Source organism: Primulina tabacum, chromosome 12 (assembly GCF_025594145.1).
Source record: "Primulina tabacum isolate GXHZ01 chromosome 12, ASM2559414v2, whole genome shotgun sequence".
NCBI lineage: Eukaryota > Viridiplantae > Streptophyta > Magnoliopsida > Lamiales > Gesneriaceae > Primulina > Primulina tabacum.
The window spans coordinates 9,918,337-9,941,985 of record NC_134561.1 but is presented as its reverse complement, the minus strand read 5'-3'; the positions used below and the strand labels follow the sequence as shown (position 1 = coordinate 9,941,985).

The 23,649-nt window shown below is 37.0% G+C and overlaps 1 protein-coding gene and 1 non-coding gene across 2 annotated transcripts in view; one reads left to right on the top strand and one right to left on the bottom strand.

Moving 5' to 3' along the window:
* The window catches only part of LOC142520201 (uncharacterized), a 65,333-nt gene that overhangs the window by 20,582 nt on the left and 21,102 nt on the right, over nucleotides 1-23,649 (top strand). The window lies entirely within an intron of this gene.
* On the bottom strand, nucleotides 18,235-18,345 carry LOC142521548 (small nucleolar RNA R71). Its single transcript, XR_012814256.1, has one exon. It is a non-coding gene; the product is annotated as a small nucleolar RNA R71 (small nucleolar RNA).

Genomic DNA, 23,649 nt, shown 5'->3' with positions numbered 1-23,649 from the left:
TTGAATCTCACAATCAAAGTCCTTCAAGAGATCCATCCACCTGCGTTGCCTCATATTCAAATCAGATAGAGAAAAGAAATATTTCAGACTTTTATGGTCCGAATAAATAACAAACTTTTCTCCGTACAAGTAATGGCACCAAATCTTCAAAGCAAACACAATGGCAGCCAATTCGAGATCATGAACAGGATAACGTGTTTCATGAGATTTCAATTGACGAGACGCATAAGCAACCACTTTGCCATGTTGCATAAGAACACAGCCAAAACCTTTACCAGACGCATCTGTACAAACCACAAATCCTCCGGTACCTGAAGGAATCGTAAGCACAGGTGCTGTGGTCAATCTCGTCTTCAATTCAAGAAAACTAGCTTCACATTCATCTGACCAAATGAATCGCTGATTCTTCTGTGTCAGTTGAGTAATAGGTTTAGCTATCTTCGAAAATCCTTCAATAAAACGACGATAATATCCCGCTAAACCCATGAAGCTACGGATCTCAGGAACATTCGTAGGTCTTGGCCAATTCAACACAGCTTCGACCTTCAAAGGATCAACAGATATGCCATGTTTCGAAATGACGTGGCCTAAAAATACCACTTTGTCCATCCAGAATTCACATTTGGACAATTTAGCATATAAATGACTAGTACGAAGAGTTTGAAGTACCAGTCTCAGATGTTCAGCATGCTCCTTTTTCGATTTCGAATACACAAGAATATCATCAATAAAGACGATAACGAATCGGTCAAGATAATCTCGGAAGACACGATTCATTAAGTCCATAAAAATAGCAGGAGCATTCGTAAGACCAAAAGGCATAACCAAGAATTCATAGTGGCCATACCTCGTACGAAAAGCAGTTTTAGGCACATCTTCGTCTCGAACTCGGACTTGATGATACCCAGAACGAAGATCAATCTTCGAGTATACAGAAGTACCTTGAAGCTGATCAAACAAATCATCAATACGAGGAAGTGGGTACTTGTTCTTCACAGTAGCCCGATTCAGTTGCCTATAATCAATACACATTCGCATCGTACCATCTTTCTTTCGAAAAAATAAAACTGGAGCTCCCCAAGGTGATACACTCGGTCGAATATAACCCTTATCAAGAAGATCCTGTAATTGTTCTTTCAATTCTTTAAATTCCAGAGGTGCCATGCGATAGGGAGCTTTAGAAATAGGTGCAGTCCCCGGCACAAGATCAATACTAAACTCAACTTCTCGATGAGGAGGAAAATCAGGAATCTCATCGGTAAATACATCCGGGAATTCTTTCGCAACAGGAATCTCAGATAAAGAAGACTCCTTCTTCGAAATATCAATAGCGTAGATAAGATAACCCTCATCTCCGCTAGTCAACTATCGGGACATTTCAAAGGAAGATACCAATGGAATTTTGGCTTGGGAACCCTTGCCATAAAAATTCCACTTGGGTCCATCAATCGGTCGAAATCGAACCACTCCATGACAACAATCAACAGTAGTTCGATTCATCATCAAGATATCCATGCCAACAATACAATCAAAGTCGTGCATTGGGAGGACAATCAAATTCAGAAATACCACATTATCCTCATATATCAATACACAATTATGCACAACTTTTTCAGACAAAATAATCTTCCCTGCTGGCGTGGCTATCGACAAAATATCATACAACGGGGTACACTCAATATCGTGAGATGCAACAAATGCATGAAATATGAATGAATGAGATGCTCCTGTATCAAATAAAACACGTGCAGGATAATCGCAAAGCGTGCAAATACCTGCAATCACGCCTCCAGGAGCTTCTCCCGCCTGATCCTCAGTCATGGCATACACTCTCACTTGAGGAGGAACTTGGGCACTCTGACCACCCGGTCCTCGATATCGTGGGACACTCGACTGCTGAAAGTATGGAATAGGAACAGCAGGTCTCGTCATACCAGGGCCACCTCTAAATCCTGGCTGGGGTTGAGGAGAAGTCGTACCCCTGTTCGGACAAACTCGAGAGAAATGGCCTTCCTGCCCACAATGATAACAAGTACCAAACATACCTCGACACTGCTCGATAGTATGTTTACCTCCACAATGACTATAGTAGGGAGCAATCACAGGACTCCCTCGCTGTGATCCACTCGAACTCGAAAGAGACGAAGAAACAGAACCAGTCTTCTTAAACTTCTTACCCCTCGGTCGCAAAGTAGGCTGCTGAGCTGACACCGGAGGTGGAGGAGTATACTGTGGACCTCCTCTCCTAAGTCCAGCCTCGGCTGCCTAGGCTCGTTCAACTGCCTCTGCGTAGCTGGTAGGCAATCTAGAAACAACATAAATATATATAGCAGGATGCAATCCATTCACAAACCTGTTATATTTTGCCTTCGCATTCCCAGCTACGTGAGGTGCATAATTCAACAGAGTAGAAAATTTCGAAGCATAATCCGTAACAGACATCGTTCCCTGCTGTAGATTATTGAATTCATTCTACTGAGCAGTATAATATGAAGGAGGGGAATACTGCTCCAAAAACTGGGCCTTGAAGACATCCCAAGTGACTTCAATCCCGGCTACTTTCAATCCAATCTCAGCGGCTTCCCACCAAGATTTAGCTCGGTCCTTCAACTGATAAAGAGCAAGTTTCAGTCTCCGAGCCTTGGAATACTCAACAATATTAAACAAGTGCTCGATATCCTTCAGCCAGGCCTCAGCTCTTTCAGCACTCTCAGTGCCAAAGAACCTCGGTGGTTTCAAATCCTGGAATCGAGCCATCACCACATCCATGGACAATCCTTCAAATTGCCCAACAATCTTCTCAGTACTGCTACTCGCAGTTTCATTTTTGGGATCCATCTACAAATCAAAAGATGAATATCACAATTTCATAATCTCATCATCTCATATCGTCAATCTCATCAAATACTTACTCAATTCAAATCAAATAAGAGCAAGTAATACAAATAATTCAAACACATACGCACAATTCATTTGTGCCTATTTAAGTGTACACAAGACTCAATCGAGCATTCCCAGCTATGCTCTGATACCATCTAGTGTGGGGCCCTTAGCTCCTAATCGTTATTACAATGCAATCTGATTAGGGTTAACTAATTACAGCGAAAAACGAGTTTAAATTTTCTTTACAATGAGCCCAAATCATTTTATTTGAATACTAAAAATAGTATTTAATCTCACGTCATAAACATGCCCACACGAAATGAAAATCAATCATATACAAACAACTCATATTCTCGGGACATGCCCCGGTATATAGATACATATACATATATACTGGGAACAATACATAAACATAAAACCTCAGCCCAAGCTGTGGCTCCCTCCAGAAGTACCCTCTCCGGTCTCCTGATATCCTGGAGTACCAGCCAATGTCCACACACAAAGACAACAACAGCACCCCTTGGGGGTAAGCAAAGCTCCGTATGGAACAACCAATCATATATACCACATATATCTAACCAATGATATATGGTATGCAATGCATGTATGTCGTGGAGGTACCAGTTCAAATGCCCATCTACTGAGCACATGTCAGAATCAAACGAATCGCTATTAAATCAATGCTCGAGCTGGCACACCAGCCAATATGAGATACTCGTATAATAGCGTCGGCAAAGCGCCATCAAATCCCAAATCTCATATCCAATCATATGGGGCCACAATTGTCTATGCTTTACGGGTCATATAATACCGGCATAGCGATTGTGTTCACAAACCCCGGAATCCAATCCAATCATATCAAGGTATCCAAGGATCATAGCTCAACGTGCATGTCATGTATCGATGTATGCATAAAATGATGTGTGTTAACAAAACATTTATTTTATACATCGATATCTGAATTTCAATGTCATGTATGCCACATCAATCAACAAATAAGGCATATAGACACATAATCTCATTCCAATCAATCAAATCAATCCGACATATATCATATAATACAGATACCTGTCGTATGTTACCCGGTCACAACATACCTCAATTCTTCGTTTCCAGTTGATGTAGCCTGAAGATATCGGTATAATACTTTATCTACATCAATAACATACTCATTCCAATCAATAACATAATCCAAAATCATTAATATTAGTTTCAAATATCATTTGAAACTTCAAAAATTCATATCAAATCAAATTCATATCATAATTCAATTCCAACTTCGAATATAAGTTTCTTGTCGGTTATTCTACTACATATCAGAAATTCAACTTCAAATACATACTATTCCAGTACTTTGATATTTAGAGCTGCTGGAACTAGAAGAAAATTATCTCAGTCAGAAGCCCTCGACGCGAAGATCACAAATATATAATTTGTTTCGCGTTTAGACAGTGTTTCGAAGTCGATTTGGACGGAAGAAAATCGAGTTCTCTCGTTTCTCTCTCTCGAACCTACGGTTAGAATGAAAGAAAAGAAGAAGAAAACTCATTCTTATCATCACCGCTTCGGCGCTCGGGCGGTAGACATTCTGCCCCCGGCTAACAAGTACACCGCGCTCGGGCGGTCACAAATTACCGCTCGGGCGCGGCATGTTCTGCCAGAACATAAATGTCACATACCCTGGCGCTCGGGCGGTCATTTTCTACCATCCGGGCGCCACACGTTCTGTACAATTATTTTTGTTTGTACTAAGTTGGCGTCCGACCTCTCCACTCGAGCTCTTACAACGTCAATTCATATGCAATATTCATTTCTCAATTTCATTGTCATAATATACATCAAATGTATAATCACATATCAAATTCATGAATTATCGATAATCATATAGGATTTACGATAATACGATACACGGTCCTTACACTTGGCTTGTTAAACACTGGTGCTCGGGCGGTTAAAAAATACCGCTCGAGCGCCAGACTTTCTTCCCTAGCCCTCATAGTCTCATCCCCTGGCCCTCGGGCGGTCAAACACTACCGCTCGGGCGCCAGATGTTCTGTCCAAAGGGTAGACTTATGGTGCATTGGCGCTCGGGCGGTTGTAATGTGCCGCTCGGGCGCCAGATGTTCTGTCCAACATCTTGACTTATGATGCACCGACGCCCGGCTTCTCTTTTCACATCTTATTTTAGCTCTTGAAATCTCAATTCTGTCAATTAATCAATGTCTAATTACGATGGTAAAATCTCGGGGATTACAATTTGCAAAGATAAAAACTGTATTTTAACCAGTTTTTTATTAGCAAAAGATATTTCTAGCCAACTTATACTTGGTCTTTCTTTTATTTATCAAATTTATCCTTTAACTTATGTTGATGAAACAGGTATAATAGGAACTTTTCAAGGTAATCCTATTGCTTTTAAGTTTATAACTAAACATGTTTATAGAATTCTTAATGAATTACAAGAAAAGATTGATAGGAAAACTTTTCAAATTAATTCTTTAAAAGAAGAAGTTAATATTTTAACTATAGATAATAAATTACAAAATCCTAAATTACAGGAAAAAATTAAAATTATTTATAATAAATTTTCATTAGAAATATGCAATGATCTTCCAAATGCTTTTTGGAATAGAAAGAAACATATTATCTGTCTTCCATATGAAGAGAATTTTGATGAAAAGAATATTCCAACCAAGGCTCGTCCTTGTCAAATGAATTCTGAATATTTAGAATTATGTAAAAATGAAATTCATTCATTACTAGATAAAGGTTTAATAAAACCTTCTCAATCTCCTTGGTCATGTACTGCTTTTTATGTTAATAAACATTCTGAACAGGAAAGAGGAGTTCCTAGATTAGTAATTAACTATAAACCTCTTAATAAGGTTTTAAAATGGATTAGGCATCCTATTCCTAATAAAAAAGATTTATTGGATAGATTGGTTCATGCAATTATATTTTCAGAATTTGATTTAAAATCAAGATTTTGGCAGATTCAAATAAAAGAATCTGATAGGTATAAAACTGCTTTTAATGTTCTAATAGGACATTATGAATGAACAGTAATGTCATTTGGACTTAAAAATGCTCCTTCAAATTTCAACAAATTATGAATGATATTTTTTATAATTATAGCAATTTTATAATTGTTTATATTAATGATATTGAAACACATTTTAAACATTTAGATATGTTTAAAAATATTGTTATTCAAAATGGTCTTGTCATATCAAAATCTAAAATGATTTTATTTCAAACTAATATTAGATTCCTTGGTCATATGATTGACAAAGGAAAAATAATTCCTATTCAAAGAAGTATAGAATTTGGTTCGAAATTTCCAGATATTATAACTGATAAAAATCAGTTACAAAGATTTTTAAGAAGTTTAAATTATATTTCTCCTTATATAAAAGATCTTACTAAAGATTCTGCTATCTTATATGATAGGTTAAAGAAAAATCATTTAACTTGGTCTGAAAGACATACTATAGCTGTTAAAAATATCAAAGAAAAGATTAAAAATTTTCCTTGTCTTATGCTTGCTAATTCCCAATGGGATAAAATTGTTGAAACTAATGCTTCAGATATAGGTTTTGGAGGAATCTTAAAACACATAGATCCTCAAATAAAACAAGAATATCTTATAAGATTTTATTCTGGAAAATGGAATAATGCCCAGAAAAATTATTCAACAGTAGCAAAAGAAATCTTAGCTATTGTTAGATGTATTTTGAAATTTCAAGATGATTTATATAATCAAAAGTTTATTATAAAAACTGATTGTAAATCTGCAAAATTTATGTTTAATAAAGATTTTAAACATGATGTTTCTAAGCAAATGTTTGCAAGATGGCAGGCTCATTTAGCTCCTTTTGATTTTGAAATCATTTATAAAAAAGGTGAAGATAATCATCTACCTGATTTCTTAACTCGAGAATATTTATCCTAATGTCTTTATCTACAGATATGAATTCTCGAGGCAGAGGAGAGTCCTCTTATAGAAGGCGAGGTGGTAGGGGAAAACTCACTAATATTATTGCACAGCATGGTAAACAGAGGCTAATAGCCCAGAACTTATCAAGTTCATCAGCCAGTAAAACTGAGCAAAATAATGAGTTATACAATGAGTTTCAAGAATTTCTGAAACAAAAGCAGAGACATAATACAGATTCTCAAGCTTCAGTATCATATGCTAATATCATAAATGTGGGGACCCGGACGCTAATTCATGTCTTAATCATTATTAATGTCAAATATAACAATTAGGAAAAGTGGGACTAAATTGTTTTCTTTTTAAATATAACTGCGGAAACGTAATAGTAATCTATCTGATATACATGTCAATATCAAAGTACAAATCATGTACTACATGTATTTATCTCAACTAGGTTCAACGACTATACATCCAGTGCTGAATCCTATTCTGATTTTGGGCCCAGATCTCCACGCTAACTATAATCTCTCATCCTCTTCCTGATCCCGATCCCGTCCCACCTGTTGTCATGCACACATACAAACAAGACAACAGTCGGATACATGATTTATACTGGGAATGTAATTCTCACATACACTCCCGATCGGGGTAGTGGCACGTTCTTATTCACGGACTTTTGCTCTTTCCATATCGAACATCAGTAATAGAAGAAAATCCAATTCTATCCACTTCGATATAACCAAACGTCCGGTGTCTTGGCGAATCAACCACAAACTAGGCACATCAGCCCTGGCATATCGGCCAAACCTCTATGACAATGTGCAATGGCCCAGTGACGATTCCATCACTATCGGGTACCTCTGTCACGAGATCAATCGTCTACGACTAGGCGTATCAGCCCATGACTCAATGCATAAATAAATATACCAAAAATAATAATCACATCAATTGCAAATAATCAATGCAATAAGATGAAGTATGTGATTTTGGGAAACTCTAGTCAAATCGAACACGAGTTGTGCAATCCCACATCAACATCAATTTATACCTTTCTCTTAATCAGTCTGACGAATTCGAAGTTTCGAAGTCAAATCTGTCCATATCAAATCTGAAATGACAATATCGAATACACTGTATCAATGTAAAACTCAATTCAAAACCTGTTCTGATCAATACTCAAATCAAACATCATCTGATCAATATCAACGATATTATGATATAATCTTAATCAATACTGAATCTGATCACAATCAATCTACTGATGTTTCGACGGCATAACAATACAGTCTTGATAGCCCCGTCAATCTCAACATCACAGATATAATACCACAACTCATAATCGATATCAATACGAATCATAATCTTCAATAATAACAAGTCATAACATCAAATCTGCGCAATCTCAATCATATCACTTCAGAAAATCATAAGAATTACATAAACATTTCGTTCTTCGATCTGACTTAAATTATATACCGATCAGTATACCCAGAACACAATATATCGGTCAAATCACAATTCCCCCAATATTATAATTTCAAATGATACCAGAATTCAATAAAACTTACGTCCTGTTGTAGCTGTCGTAGCTAGGAACTCGGTACTGTACTCGGATTCAAATTCAGACGGTCGGATTTCTCACAAGTGGAATTAAACTCTTCGAAGGAATTTTGAAATTCCCTGGCCCTCCGTTTCTTTTCCTCTGGTTTCTTAGCTTAATGAAGGAAAGTACATATATATATATATATATACGCACGTTTCATGTAGGGGCAAGTGGCTTGTTTTCGTTTTGCATGCCGCGCGCATATGCGCGCCCAAGGCCCGCGCATATGCGCCGGAAGTTTTGTCCAGCACTTCTTCTCTCGGCAGCTCGCGCATATGCGCGCACCATCACCGCGCATATGCGCGAGACCTACTGTCTTGATGCACAACCCCTCGCGCATATGCGCGCACATCTCTGGACTCGATAATCACCAATGCCTCTCCTCGCGCATATGTGCGTTCCTTCTTCGCGCACATGCGCCAACTTCTCTGGAATTCTCACTTGTGCTACTTGTCACCTCGCGCATATGCACGCTCATCTTTGCGCATATGCGCCAAGTATTCTGTATCGCATTTTGGTCCTTCGCACAGCTCGCGCATATGCGCGCTTACTCTTCGCGCATATGCGCGAGACCTTCTGGTCACGCACCACCATTACTCAAACTCCAATTTCGGAGTGCCCCATCTATAATTACATCAACTATCACCAAATCGTTTCAGATTACGGTAATCAAAATCTCGGGCCTTACATTTCTCCCCCCCCCCCCTAAGATCCGATTTCGTCCCCGAAATCACAAGCAATCAACTCAAGGAAACAATTCTAGTATCTTTATCTCATCTCAGATTCTGTCTTCTAAATAGCTTCCTTGATGCTTTAACCATTTCTTTGAATTTTCAACAACGGAATAGTCTTCGTTCTGAACTATCTTTCTTTCACGGATTTCTAATTCCAATCTGAAATAATAATCCAAGAAGTATAATTATCATAATACAACTCGAACCAACTTTGATAGAATCAATTTCAATTACTGGCTATAAAACATCCGTATATACCAATCAACAGCTCATAACAAATCAACATCGTCATCTGCCATCCAATCTGTTTAGGCTAAATCAATTCACTATTCAATCTCCTATATCAAATACCATTGGTCGTCGTCTGATGTTGGCATATTCAGTCTATCCATTCAGAGCTGTCGTCATTTTTCTCTGAATCAGCTTCACTTCCTCAGTCATATCTCTGATCATATCAGGTCCAATCTCAAGTATCTAAGAGATATCATTACAATAACAAGGGGATCTACACTTATTGTCGTACAACGCTTCAAACGATATTATCTTCATATTCGTCTGATAGCTTTTGTTGTACGAAAATTCACGACATGACAATAAATCCTACCAACTAGTGCTAAAATCAAGCACTACAACTCTAAGCCTATTCTCCAAAATCTGGATAATCCACTCTGACTGTCTGTCAGTCGGTAAATGCTATGCAGTATTCAAACATAATTTCAAACCTAGAGCCTACTATAACTCTTGTCAAAAGTGCAAAGCCAACTGAAATCATGGTCTGATATAATTCATCTTTTGGCATTTCGTGCCATTTGATAACTTCTTCATCAGCAAGCTCAGTAATCTAGTCATATTAGTACGTCTTCATGTACAAACTAGAACCCGCAGATTTGGTCAGTCTGTCACTCCTACTCAAATCAATACTCAATCTCGGGAGTATTGTAGTAGCTTCATCACGATATCCCTTGAAATGTAATTCCATTTCCATTCAGGAATCGATAAGCTATCTAACCAATTTCCTGGTTTCTTTCTTTCTGTCTTCATCTGTCGGTAATTCAAACATTTCAGTACAAATTCTGCTACATCTCATCTCATCTGTTTCTATCATAACTGTCTTTTCAGATTATCATACATTTCTCCGCTATCAGGATGAATACCGAATCAACTATTGTGCATTTCTGACAACATTAGCCATTTTAAATCCGAAATATCTAGCACAACTCATCGGTTATTCACTTACACTGCAGTATCACCTTCCTGGTATTCTGATCGATACCTTGTTCTGACTATCGATAATTAAGTTCTGCCAATTCTAATCAACTTTCTGAACTGTTTCAATTCTCAAAATCAGCTCTGATTCGGCTTGTACAATTTTAAGTCTAAAGTGTATACAATCTGTATCAAATACTGCTGCAGAAAATAATCATTCTCAAGCAATTCAGAATAACAATTAGATACAGTATCCTTCTAACTCATGCAACTACAAGTTTCTGACACTGATGTCGATCTCAGTCAACTAATCACAGCTTTACTATACTAGAATCAACAAATATATCATCTTCAGATATAACAAACCCTGAATACAATCTGTCTCAAACAAGATGCACATTTCAACAGTTTCTGTATACCACTTTCCAGTTCCCAGAATATTCAATACAATCCTCAGATATTCAACAAAATCAGTCATAATCTTCGAATATACCAGAATATCATAGATCAACTAATCAGAAAATCATCAAAATATTCTGAACACAGAGTTTATCAACTCACAACCATAGCTGATACATCCTAAAGAGAAACACTCCATCAGATGTAACTCTCAGCGAGTAAATCTTCTACCCGATTTTTCAAATCTTTCCAATTCAATCGATATCATTCGGTACGGTGTTTTAGAACTAAAAACAGTACCTGGTATCAAATCAAGGGTGAAATCAATCTCCCTGGCTGGAATCAAACCCGAAGTCTCATCTGAGGAACATATCAGTAACTCTCATGTCACTGGCAAATCAGCCAATGATAGGCTCGATTTCAGTAATCAACTGAATAGACAAGGAATCTCTCCGCTCCTTTCTATAACAATCGAGTCCTTCATATTACCCCTATCCAAGGAATTCTAATATAAATTCCTTACCGTAAAATTTCCATTCATTAGCCATATCCGGTCTGAATTCCACAATCTGTTGGAAATAATCAACGGTAATTCTGTACTTGGTCAACATATTAGTCCCAATAATGTAATCACATTTAGATAACCCAAGTACCATATCATCTAACTCAATTTCATATCTGTCATACTGTAGCATACCATGTCTAACAGATATCACTAATACAAAACCTCTCCCAAACAGCAAAGAGATCAATACTACAGCATATAATAACTCAATACTCAAAGCATATATCAATGCAATTCATTTAAGAATAATCGTATGGAATGCATTAGTATTATCAATACATATGAAAAATAACCATACAATAAATAAGTACCTGCCACTACCTCGTCAGGTATGTCCTGGCCTTGGTTGTGATTGAGAAGTCATCGGTGGTTGAGAAGACTGAACAACCGGTGATTGTCCATCAGACGGTGCCATTAATCCAGATGGTTCTGCTACCTGAGATCGTCGGGAAGCTCTCAGTGGACATACTCTAGCAAAATGTCTTGGCTGATGACAGACGTTGCAACTACCAACCATACATCGGCATTGCTCTGTGGAATGTCTTCCTCCACAAGTTCTGCAGTACTCTCCTGTATAACCCGGGCTAGAACTGCTGGAGCTAGATGAACCACTCCCTAGCTTCTTAAATTTTTCTTCCGAGCTTTCAGGAAATCTTCTTTCCTCTTACTACTACTACCACTATCAAATCGAGACGGTGCTTGCAAGAATTGAGTTGGAGGTTGTTGTTTCTGTGGGTGAACAACATACGACATTCCTCGTTGTTGAATCAAACTGGCCTCAGCTCTCTTTGCCTTGTTCAACGCGTCAGCAAAATAATGGGGTCGTTCTACACTTACCAATGCAGATATTTTAGGATTCAATCCGCTGATGAACTGCTCAACTATAGCTTTATCATTCCCAGCCACCTGAGGAACAAAACGTAATAAAGTAGAGAATTTCACTACATATGCTTAGATATTCAACTGGCCCTGTGTCAAATTGGCAAATTCTATACTCTTATCTTGTCGGTATGATACTGGAAGAAATCTTTTATAAAACTCGGCTTTAAAGATTTTCCACGTAATCATGGTACCATGCTGTTCTAATGCTTCTTTGGTTGCGATCCACCAACTCTTTGCGACCTCGTGTAACTGGTGTCCAATCAATCTAACTCGGCGTTCATCGGGGTAATCAAGTGAATCAAATAGCACTTCAATATCATTCAACCAACTCTCACAGTCATCAGATGTCTCAGTACCCTTCAGAATCGGTGGTTGAAATGACTGAAACCTCTTCACCATTATTTCCATCGGAGTTTCTGACACATCCATCTGATAACTCGAAGTATTACCTGGTTCTGGAATTCTTCGAGGAGGTATATCTGATTACCAAAAGAATTAGTAACCAAATACAACAAACATATTTCAGTCCTCCTATGATCATCTTACTGCTGATCAAAAATCGGTTCTGATTCATTCTCAATAACACATGTTTATTAACAAATCAGATAATCAAATAAACATGCATTTCAAAGCAGTAAATCTTAAGATCATGCTAGCATAGCAAAGGCAGGAAAAAACACTCAATCTACCCCGCTCACTAGCTTCTATCTCAATCTAAAGGATCTATAGTTCTGATACCACCTGTTGTGAGGACCCGAACGCTAATTCATGTCTTAATCATTATTAATGTCAAATATAACAATTAGGAAAAGTGGGACTAGATTTTTTTCTTTTTAAATATAACTGCGGAAACATAATAGTAATCTATCTGATATACATGGCAATATCAAAGTACAAATCATGTACTACAAGTCTTCATCTGAACTAGGTTCAACGACTATACATCCAGTGCTGAATCCTATTCTGATTTTGGGCCCGGATCTCCACGCTAACTATAATCTCTCATCCTCTTCCTGATCCTGATCCCGTCCCATCTGTTGTCATGCACACATACAAACAAGACAACAACCATATAACTCCGGTGAGAATTACATTCTCAGTATAAATCATGTATACATGCAATCATATAACAGATATAAAAGCATGAAATATATATTCATAACATGTATCGCAATCAGAACATGAATATATATCAAACTGAAAATCATACTCTGAACATGTACCACAATCAGAAACATGAATCGGTATCAAACATTGAATCACACTCTGTGACTCTTAGACTCAGACTCGACTCATTCCTAATCTAGGGATCCCGATCTGAATAAGAACATACACCCACCTACACTGCTGATCGGGGTGGTGGCACGTTCTTATTCACGAACTTTGGCTCTTTCCATATCAAACATCAGTAATAGAAGAAACTTCAATTCTATCCACTTCGATATAACCAAACGTCCGGTGTCTTGACGAATCAGCCACAGACTAGGCACATCAGCCCTGGCATATCGGCCAAACCTCTATGACAATGTGCAATGGCCCAGTGACGATTCCATCACTATCGGGTACCTCTGTCACGAGATCAATCGTCTACGACTAGGCGTATCAGCCCATGACTCTATGCATAAATAAATATACCAAAAATAATAATCACATCAATTGCAAATAATCAATGCAATAAGATGAAGTATGTGATTTTGGGAAACTCTAGTCGAATCGAACACGAGTTGTGCAATCCCGCATCAACATCAATTTATACCTTTCTCTTAATCAGTCTGACGAATTCGAAGTTTCGAAGTCAAATCTGTCCATATCAAATCTGAAATGACAATATCGAATACACTGTAACAATGTATAATTCAATTCAAAACATGTTCTGATCAATACTCAAATCAAACATCATCTGATCCATATCAACGATATTATGATACAATCTTAATCAATACTGAATCTGATCACAATCAATCTACTGATGTTTCGACGGCATAACAATACAGTCTTGATAGCCCTGTCAATCTCAACATCACAGATATAATACCACAACTTATAATCGATATCAATACGAATCATAATCTTCAATAATAACAAGTCATAACATCAAATCTGCGCAATCTCAATCATATCACTTCCGAAAATCATAACAATTACATAAAAAGTCCGTTCTTCGATCTGATTTCAATTATATACCGATCAGTATACCCAGAACACAATATATCGGTCAAATCACAATTCCCCCAATATTATAATTTCAAATGATACCAGAATTCAGTATAACTTACGTCCTGTTGTAGCTGTCGTCGCTAGGAACTCGGTACTGTACTCGGATTCAAATTCAGACGGTCGGATTTCTCACAACTCGAATTAAACTCTTAGAAGGAATTTGAAAATTCCCTGGCCCTCTGTTTCTTTTCCTCTGGTTTCTTAGCTTAAGGAAGGAAAATATATATATACATATATATATACACAAACACGTTGCATGTAGGGGCAAGTGGCTTGTTTTCGTTTTGCATGCCGCGCGCATATGCGCGCCCAAGGCCCGCGCATATGCGCCGGAAGTTTTGTCCAGCACTTCTTCTCTCGGCAGCTCGCGCATATGCGCGCACCATCACCGCTCATATGCGCAAGACCTACTGTCTCGATGCACAACCCCTCGCGCATATGCGCGCCTCCACGCCGCGCATGTGCGCCGAACTCTCTGGACTCGATAATCACCAATGCCTCTCCTCGCGCATATGCGCGTTCCTTCTTCGCGCACATGCGCAAACTTCTCTGGAATTCTCACTTGTGCTACTTGTCACTATGCGCATATGCGCGCTCATCTTTGCGCATATGCGCCAAGTATTCTGTCTCGCATTTTGGTCCTTCGCACAGCTCGCGCATATGCGCGCTTACTCTTCGCGCATATGCGCGAGACCTTCTGGTCACGCACCACCATTACTCAAACTCCAATTTCGGAGTGCCCCATCTATAATCACATCAACTATCACCAAATCGTTTCAGATTACGGTAATCAAAATCTCGGGCCTTACAATAAAAGAAGATGATAATGATTCTGCTCTATATGCAGAGACAAAACATCGTGAATTAATTCTTCTTATAGAAGAAAAGGATATCCAATGGGAGAAAACTCCATGGACTATCATGGAAAGATATTTAACCAATACATCATATGTATATGGTTCATACAAACAAAGAGGATTTTATGAAAATGTTCTGTTATCTACAAAAAGTGTTGATATAACTCACTTTTTCAGTAATACTCAGCTGAAAAGGAAGTTATAACTTCTCCAAGTTCATTATCAAAAAGATAATATCTATTGAAAAATGGGGTATATCTCCATTAGTTGAAAAAGAATTTTATTCTGAAAATCATTAAAATGAGTTTTAAATTCAATTTTTGGGATTATATTGAGAGTTTTAATAAAACTCTATTTTATGAAAATGAAAAAAGAAAACATACATGGTTTCTAAAGATTTGTGAAAATGTTTTTCATCATCCTGTTCCAAATTGGTTTCTAACTTGGTGGAAGATATTTGGTCCATCTGTAAAGATTTGGCCAGAGGTTTTTATAAAACCCATGAATACTTGGTTAAATGTTTCCCCAAGTATTAAAAAATCATTTTCTGAACATTGGATTGACGGAAAGACTTTATGTCTATTTTTCATGGAATTTGGAATTCCTTGGATCTGGAAATGGCAACCAGAATTTGGATACACTGATGAAGGAATCCCTTGCATATGGCGAGTTAGTTCCACTAAATTTTGGGACAAATTATTGCGTGAGATTGATGAAACTTGAAATTAATAATTTATTATATGTTAAAACCTGTATTTTAAAATTTAAGTTTCATTAAAATTATAAAATTATGTTATTTTAGTATTGTTTGTTTATATTTAATTGTCTTACTAAATATGTTTTATTTTCAGGTTTTCTACGTGTTGGTAAAATAATGATAACTCAAGCTAGAAAATTAAAATGGAGGTGACTCAAACATGTTTGGAATCCTTGAGAAATTATCTACAACTTTGCAGAAGACATGATTGTCTAAAAAGTTCATTAAGTTGATCAAATTGTGCAAATATCAAAAGAAGGACAAATTTACTTTTACTATGACCAGCATATAGTAAAAAAATCATAACTATTTCAATATTTAACCAAATGCGGTAAACCAAGGGGCCAAATTTATCTACAGACAATTCCCACATGTTTGCCGTTTTTAGCAGAGTCAAATTCGGTGATTAAAGTTGTGGAACAAAGCATTGAAAGAAGAGACATGAAATTGAACTTAGAGGAGACAAAGAATACTATTGCAACTACATGGCATTAATAAAAATTTTGACCCTTTCTCTCATTTGGCCTGTAAATAGAGGCCTTGTGCTAGCTTGAGAATTATTCTATCTCATTGTAAAATATAGTGTGAGTGTGTATCAAAGTTCTAAGTTCCAATATATTTTCTTTCATGTTCTCAACTATGACTGATATTTTAGTGTTGATCAAAAGTAAGCTTATAACAAGCTAAATCTATTATGTCAAGGTGAAGAGGATGCATTCTTGGTGAAGTAAGATTGTTTATATTTTGTATATCCTTTGTTTATTTCTTTTCATTTAGCTAACTTATTTTTATTGTAGGTATAAAAATGAATTATTTGTTGTTATCAATTTACATCAAATGCTTGATACTATTAAAGTGGTTATCTTGATTTGTTGTTTAATTTTGATACAATAAATATTTCATCACTTATTATTATATATATATAGATATATATATATTTATATAATAATATCATAATATTTCATTTAGACGATAGCGTGGCTCTGCCGGTTGTTCTAAATGAAATATTATGATTTAATACTAACATCTAACAATCTAACATTTACTTTATCGCAACTAACTTTTATTTTTCGCATCTAACTTTTACTTTTTCGCAACTAACTTTTACTTTTCCGCAACTAACATTTACTTTATCGCAACTAACTTTTACTTTACCGCAACTAACTTATTAAATCAATATATTTCATTTAGGCAATAGCGTCGCTCTGCCGGTTGTTCTAAATGAAATATAATGATTTAATTTAACATTTACTTTATGCAATTATTTATTTATATAGTTTTAATTATAATCATAGGTACCATATATAAAATATCGGTTAATTCGGTATTTCTATAGTGGGAACTATATTATATTATGTGTGTGTGTAATTTTCTTGGAACCATTATTTATGGTGGTTTCTTTTGTTTTACTTTTAGTTAAACAATATTACATAAACCAGGAATAAATCCTCAAGCCTTGACAAAATTTATAATTTGTAAACTTTCTTCTTGCATTTGGTAATCTATAAATTAATAAATTTAAACTCAAAATAAACTCTCTGAGGATCGATCTCGTACTTACGAAATATATTACTTGCAGACAACCTACACTTGGGTGAATTATTGCTTAAGTAGTAGCAAGTTTTTGGCGCCGTTGCCGGGGAGGTATAAATTAAGTTTATATTTGTTAATTATGTTTTATTTATAATTATTGTGTTGTTTTTTTTTTGTATGAGTATTTGGAGTCGAAAAAAAAGTGATAGACTTATTCTAGTATCTGAAAATAATTTAAATATGGATGATAATTCAAATAATCAAGATAATGATAATAATAATAATAATAATAATCAAGAACATGATCAATTAAGAATACTTAGGCACCATATGAACCCTATTAGAACTAGTGCCCCATCTTGTTTAGTTTTTCCTCCTGATGCATCTAATTTCAACATCAAACCTCAAATTATTCAACTTTTACCAAATTTTTATGGCTTAGATTCTGAAAATCCATATTTGCATCTAAGAGAATTTGAGGAAGTTTGTAACACTTATAATGATCAAAATTGTAGCATGGATATAGTTCGATTAAAGCTTTTCCCTTTTTCTTTAAAAGATAAAGCTAAAACATGGCTACAAAATTTAAGATCAAGTTCAATAAGATCATGGGAAGAAATGCAACAACAATTTCTCAAAAAGTTTTCCCTTCCCATAGAACAAACTCTTTTAAAAGACAAATTACAACTTTTTCTCAAAAACAAGGAGAAACGTTTTATCAATGTTGGGATAGATATAAAGAATTACTTAATACATGCCCACATCATGGTTTTGAAACATGGAGAATAGTTTCTCACTTTTATGAAGGTCTAATACCTAAAGATAGGCAAATGATAGAATTCATGTGTAATGGAAGTTTTGAAGATAAAACCCAAATGAAGCTATGGAATATTTGGATTCATTAGCAGAAAATGCTCAAAATTGGGATAATATAGGCACAATAGAACCACCAACAACTAAAAACAATAATTCAACAAATGGGGGTGGTATCTATAATCTTAAAAATGATATAGATATTCAAGCTAAACTTGCATCTTTAGCAAGAAAAATTGAGTCATTAGAAATGAAAAAGAGTGGTCAATTAAAAAGTATTCAAGAAATTGTTTGTCATATATGTGATACACATGATCATGCTACAAAAGATTGTCCAACATTACCTTCATTTAAAGAATGTCTCCATGAACAAGCAAATTATGTTAACAATTATAAAAAACCAGTACTAGATCCTTTTTCACCATCATATAATCCTAGATAGAAAAATCATCCTAATTTTAGTTGGAGGAATGATAATAATTGTGGGGCCCTTAGCTCCTAATCGTTATTACAATGCAATCTGATTAGGGTTAATTAATTACAGCGGAAAACGAGTTTAAATTTTCTTTACAATGAGCCCAAATCATTTTATTTGAATACCAAAAATAGTATTTCATCTCAATTCATAAAACATGCCCACACGTAATCAACACCAATCATATACAAACAACTCATATCCTCGGGACATGTCCCGGTATATAAATACATATACATATATACTGGGAACAAGACATAAACATAAAACCTCAGCCCAAGCTGTGGCTCCCTCCAGAAGTACCCTCTCCGGTCTCCTGATATCGTGGAGTACCTGCCATTGTCCACACACAAAGACAACAACAGCTCCCCTTGGGGGTGAGCAAAGCTCCGTATGGAACAACCAATCATATATACCACAGATATCTAAGCAATGATATATGGTATGCAATGCATGTATGTCGTGGAGGTATCGGGTCAAATGCCCATCCACTGAGCACATGTCAGAATCAATCGAATCGCTATCAAATCAATGCTCAAGCTGGCACACCGGCCAATATGGGATACTCGTATGATAGCGTCGGCAAAGCGCCATCAAATCCCAAATCTCATATCCAATCATATGGGGCCACAATTGTCTATGCTTTATGGTTCATATAATACCGGCATAGCAATCGTGTTCACAAACCCCGGAAGCCAATCAAATCATATCAGGGTATTCAAGGATCATAGCTCAACGTGCATGTCATGTATCGATGTATGCATAAAATGATGTGTGTTAACAAAACATTTATTTTATACATCGATATCTCAATCTCAATGTCATGTATGCCACATCAATCAACAAATAAGGCCTATAGACACATAATCTCATTCCAATCAATCAAATCAATCCTACATATATCATATAACACAGATACTTGTCGTATGTTACCCGGTCGCAACATACCTCAATTCTTCGTTTCCAGTTGATGTAGCCTGAAGATATTGCTATTACACTTTATCTACATCAATAACATACTCATTTCAATCAATAACATACTCCAAAATCATTGATATGAGTTTCAAATATCATTTGAAACTTCAAAAATTCATATCAAATCAAATTCATATCATAATTCAATTCCGACTTCGAATATGAGTTTCTTGTCGGTTATTCTATCACATATCATAAATTCAACTTCAAATACATGCTATTCCAGCACTTTGATATTTAGAGCTGCTGGAACTAGAAGAAAATTACCTCAGTCAGAAGCCCTCAACGCGACGATCACAAATATATAATTTGTTTCGCGTTTTCGGACGAAAGTAATCAAGATTTCTCGTACTCTCTCAAAGCTTCAGAGGAGAAGATGAAGAAGGAAATGAACGAAAATCTCATTCTTATCTTTACCGCCTTCGCGCTCGGGCGGTAGAATTCTCGCGCCCGAGCGCGAGACATTCTGCCCCCGACTCAAATATGTACCGCGCTCGGGCGGTCACAAATTACCGCTCGGGCGTGGCATGTTCTGCCCGAACATCCATTTCACATACTCTGGCGCTCGGGCGGTCACTTTCTTCCGCCCGGGCGCCACACGTTCTGTACCATTATTTGATTTTTGTACTTATTGGCGTCCGGCTTCTCCACTCGAGCTCTTACAACGTCAATTCATATTCAATATTCATTTTCTCAATTTCATTGTCATAATATACATCAAATACATAATCACATATCAATTTCATGAATTATCGATAATCACACAGGATTTACGATAACACGATACACGGTCCTTACATTTCTCCCCCTCTTAAAAGATTTCGTCACACAGGATTTACGATAACACGATACACGGTCCTTACATTTCTCCCCCTCTTAAAAGATTTCGTCCTCGAAATCTCAAACATCTCTATATACATAACATTGGCAAACATACATATGTCACCAGTTATAGTACATATCAAAGCTAAAATCAGTAAAAGGATCAAAATACATCGAATACAATGGAACAGATGGATTAGCATCAAATAAATGCGGATATGAATCTCGCATTTTGCTCTCCAATTCCCACGTCGACTCTTCAACACCATGTCGTGTCCATTGCACTCGTACTAGGGGAATCGATTTATTTCTCAATATCTTTTCCTTTCGATCCATAATACGAACAGGTTGTTCGACATAGGAAAGAGAAGGATCCAGTTCAACCTCGTCAGGTGCAAGTACATGTGATGGATCGGGTTCATATTTCCACAGCATAGAAACATGAAGCACATCATGAATAGTAGATAGAGCTGGTGGCAATGCCAATCGATACGCAAGATCACCAACTTGATCCAGAATCTCGTATGGACCAACATAACGAGGAGATAATTTCCCTCGCATGCCAAATCGAACAGTGCCTCTAAAGGGAGATATTTTCAAAAACACTCTGTCACCTTTATGGAATTCCAAGGGTCGTCTTCGTTTATTCGCATAACTCGTTTGACGATCCTGAGCAGCTTTCATCCGCTGCCGAATCAACTGAACCTTATCGTTCATTTCCTGTATCATTTCAGGTCCAGTCAATTGTCTCTCACCAATCTCATCCCAGAATAATGGTGATCTACATCGTCTCCCATATAGAGCTTCAAACGGTGCCATACCGATACTCGTCTGAAAGCTATTATTATAAGAAAATTCGACCAATGGTAAGGCATCTTGCCATCCCATTCTGAAGTCCATCACAATCACACGCAACATGTCCTCTAGAGTCTGAATCATACGCTCGGTCTGGCCATCAGTTTGAGGATGATAAGCAATACTCATAGCCAAACGCGTACCCATCGCTTCCTGAAAACTACCCCAGAATTTAGAAGCAAATCTGGGATCACGATCAGATACAATCGAGACTGGCACACCGTGCAGTCTCACAACATTCTCAATGTATAAACGGGTCATTCTCTTATAAGGATAAGTCCGTTCATACGGAATAAAATGCGCAGATTTCGAAAGCCGATCAATAATCACCCAAATAGCATCACAGCCCTTGGGCAAACGAGGTAAATAAGTCACAAAATCCATAGCGATATGTTCCCAATTCCATTTTGGGATTTCAAGACTATGGAGCAATCCTCCCGATTTCATTCTCTCGGCTTTCACTTGCTGGCAGACAAGACATTTCGAAATAAACTCACCAATGTCCTTCTTCATATGTTTCCACCAGAATTGAGGTCTCAATGTCAAATAAATCTTCCGACCTCCAGGGTGAACACTGTATTTGCTACAATGTGCTTCTCGAAGAAGGGCAGATTTCAAATCAGAATCATTAGGGACTACCAGCCGACCATTAAGTCGTAAAGAACCATCAGAAGGAATCTGGAATCCAGATTGATGTCCTGCCGATATCAGTTCTTTCGACTTTTGGATCTGAGCATCGCTTCGTTGGGCCTTTCGTATCTTCGATATCAAATTCGGCTCAGTTTGCAATGCTGAGACAGTAACAGAATTCCATTTCGAGTGAAAAGTCCAGCCAGAAGTACAAATATCCTCATGTACCTTGGCGATATTGACGGAAGCTAAAACAGAATCATAAACTTTCCGACTCAAGGCATCCGCAGTAACATTCACCGGTCCAGGGTGATATTGAATCTCACAATCAAAGTCCTTCAAGAGATCCATCCACCTGCGTTGCCTCATATTCAAATCAGATTGAGAAAAGAGATATTTCAGACTCTTATGGTCCGAATATATAACAAACTTTTCTCCGTACAAATAATAGCGCCAAATTTTCAAAGCAAATACAATGGCGGTCAATTCGAGATCATGAACAGGATAACGTGTTTCATGAGATTTCAATTGACGAGATGCATAAGCAACCACTTTTCCATGTTGCATCAAAACACAGCCCAAACCTTTATCAGACGCATCTGTACATATCACAAATCCTCCGGTACCTCAGGGAATAGTAAGCACTGGTGCTGTGGTCAATCTCGTCTTCAATTCAAGAAAACTAGCTTCACATTCATCTGACCAAATGAATCGCTGATTCTTCTGTGTCAGTTGAGTAATAGGTTTAGCTATTTTCGAAAATCCTTCAATAAAACGACGATAATATCCAACCAAACCCATGAAGCTACGGATCTCAAGAACATTCGTAGGTCTCAGCCAATTCAATACAGCTTCGACCTTCGCAGGATCAACAGATATGACATGTCTCGAAATGACGTGGCCCAAAAATACCACTCCGTCCATCCAAAATTCACATTTGGACAATTTGGCATATAAATGACTAGTACGAAGAGTTTGAAGTACCAGTCTCAAATGTTCAGCATGCTCCTTTTTCGATTTCGAATATACAAGAATATCATCGATAAATACAATAACGAATCGATCAAGATATTCTCGAAAGACACGATTCATTAAGTCCATAAAAATAGCAGGAGCATTCGTAAGACCGAAAGGCATAACCAGAAATTCATAGTGGCCATACCTCGTACGAAAAGCAGTTTTGGGCACATCTTCGTCTCGAACTCGTACTTGATGATACCCAGAACGAAGATCAATCTTCGAGTATACAAAAGTACCTTGAAGCTGATCAAACAAATCATCAATACGAGGAAGTGGGTACTTGTTTTTCACAGTAGCCCGATTCAATTGCCTATAATCAATACACATTCGCATCGTACCATCTTTCTTTCGAACAAATAAAACTGGAGCTCCCCAAGGTGATACACTCGGTCGAATATATCCCTTATCGAGAAGATCCTGTAATTGTTCTTTCAATTCTTTCAATTCCAATGGTGCCATGCGATAAGGAGCTTTCGAAATAGGCGC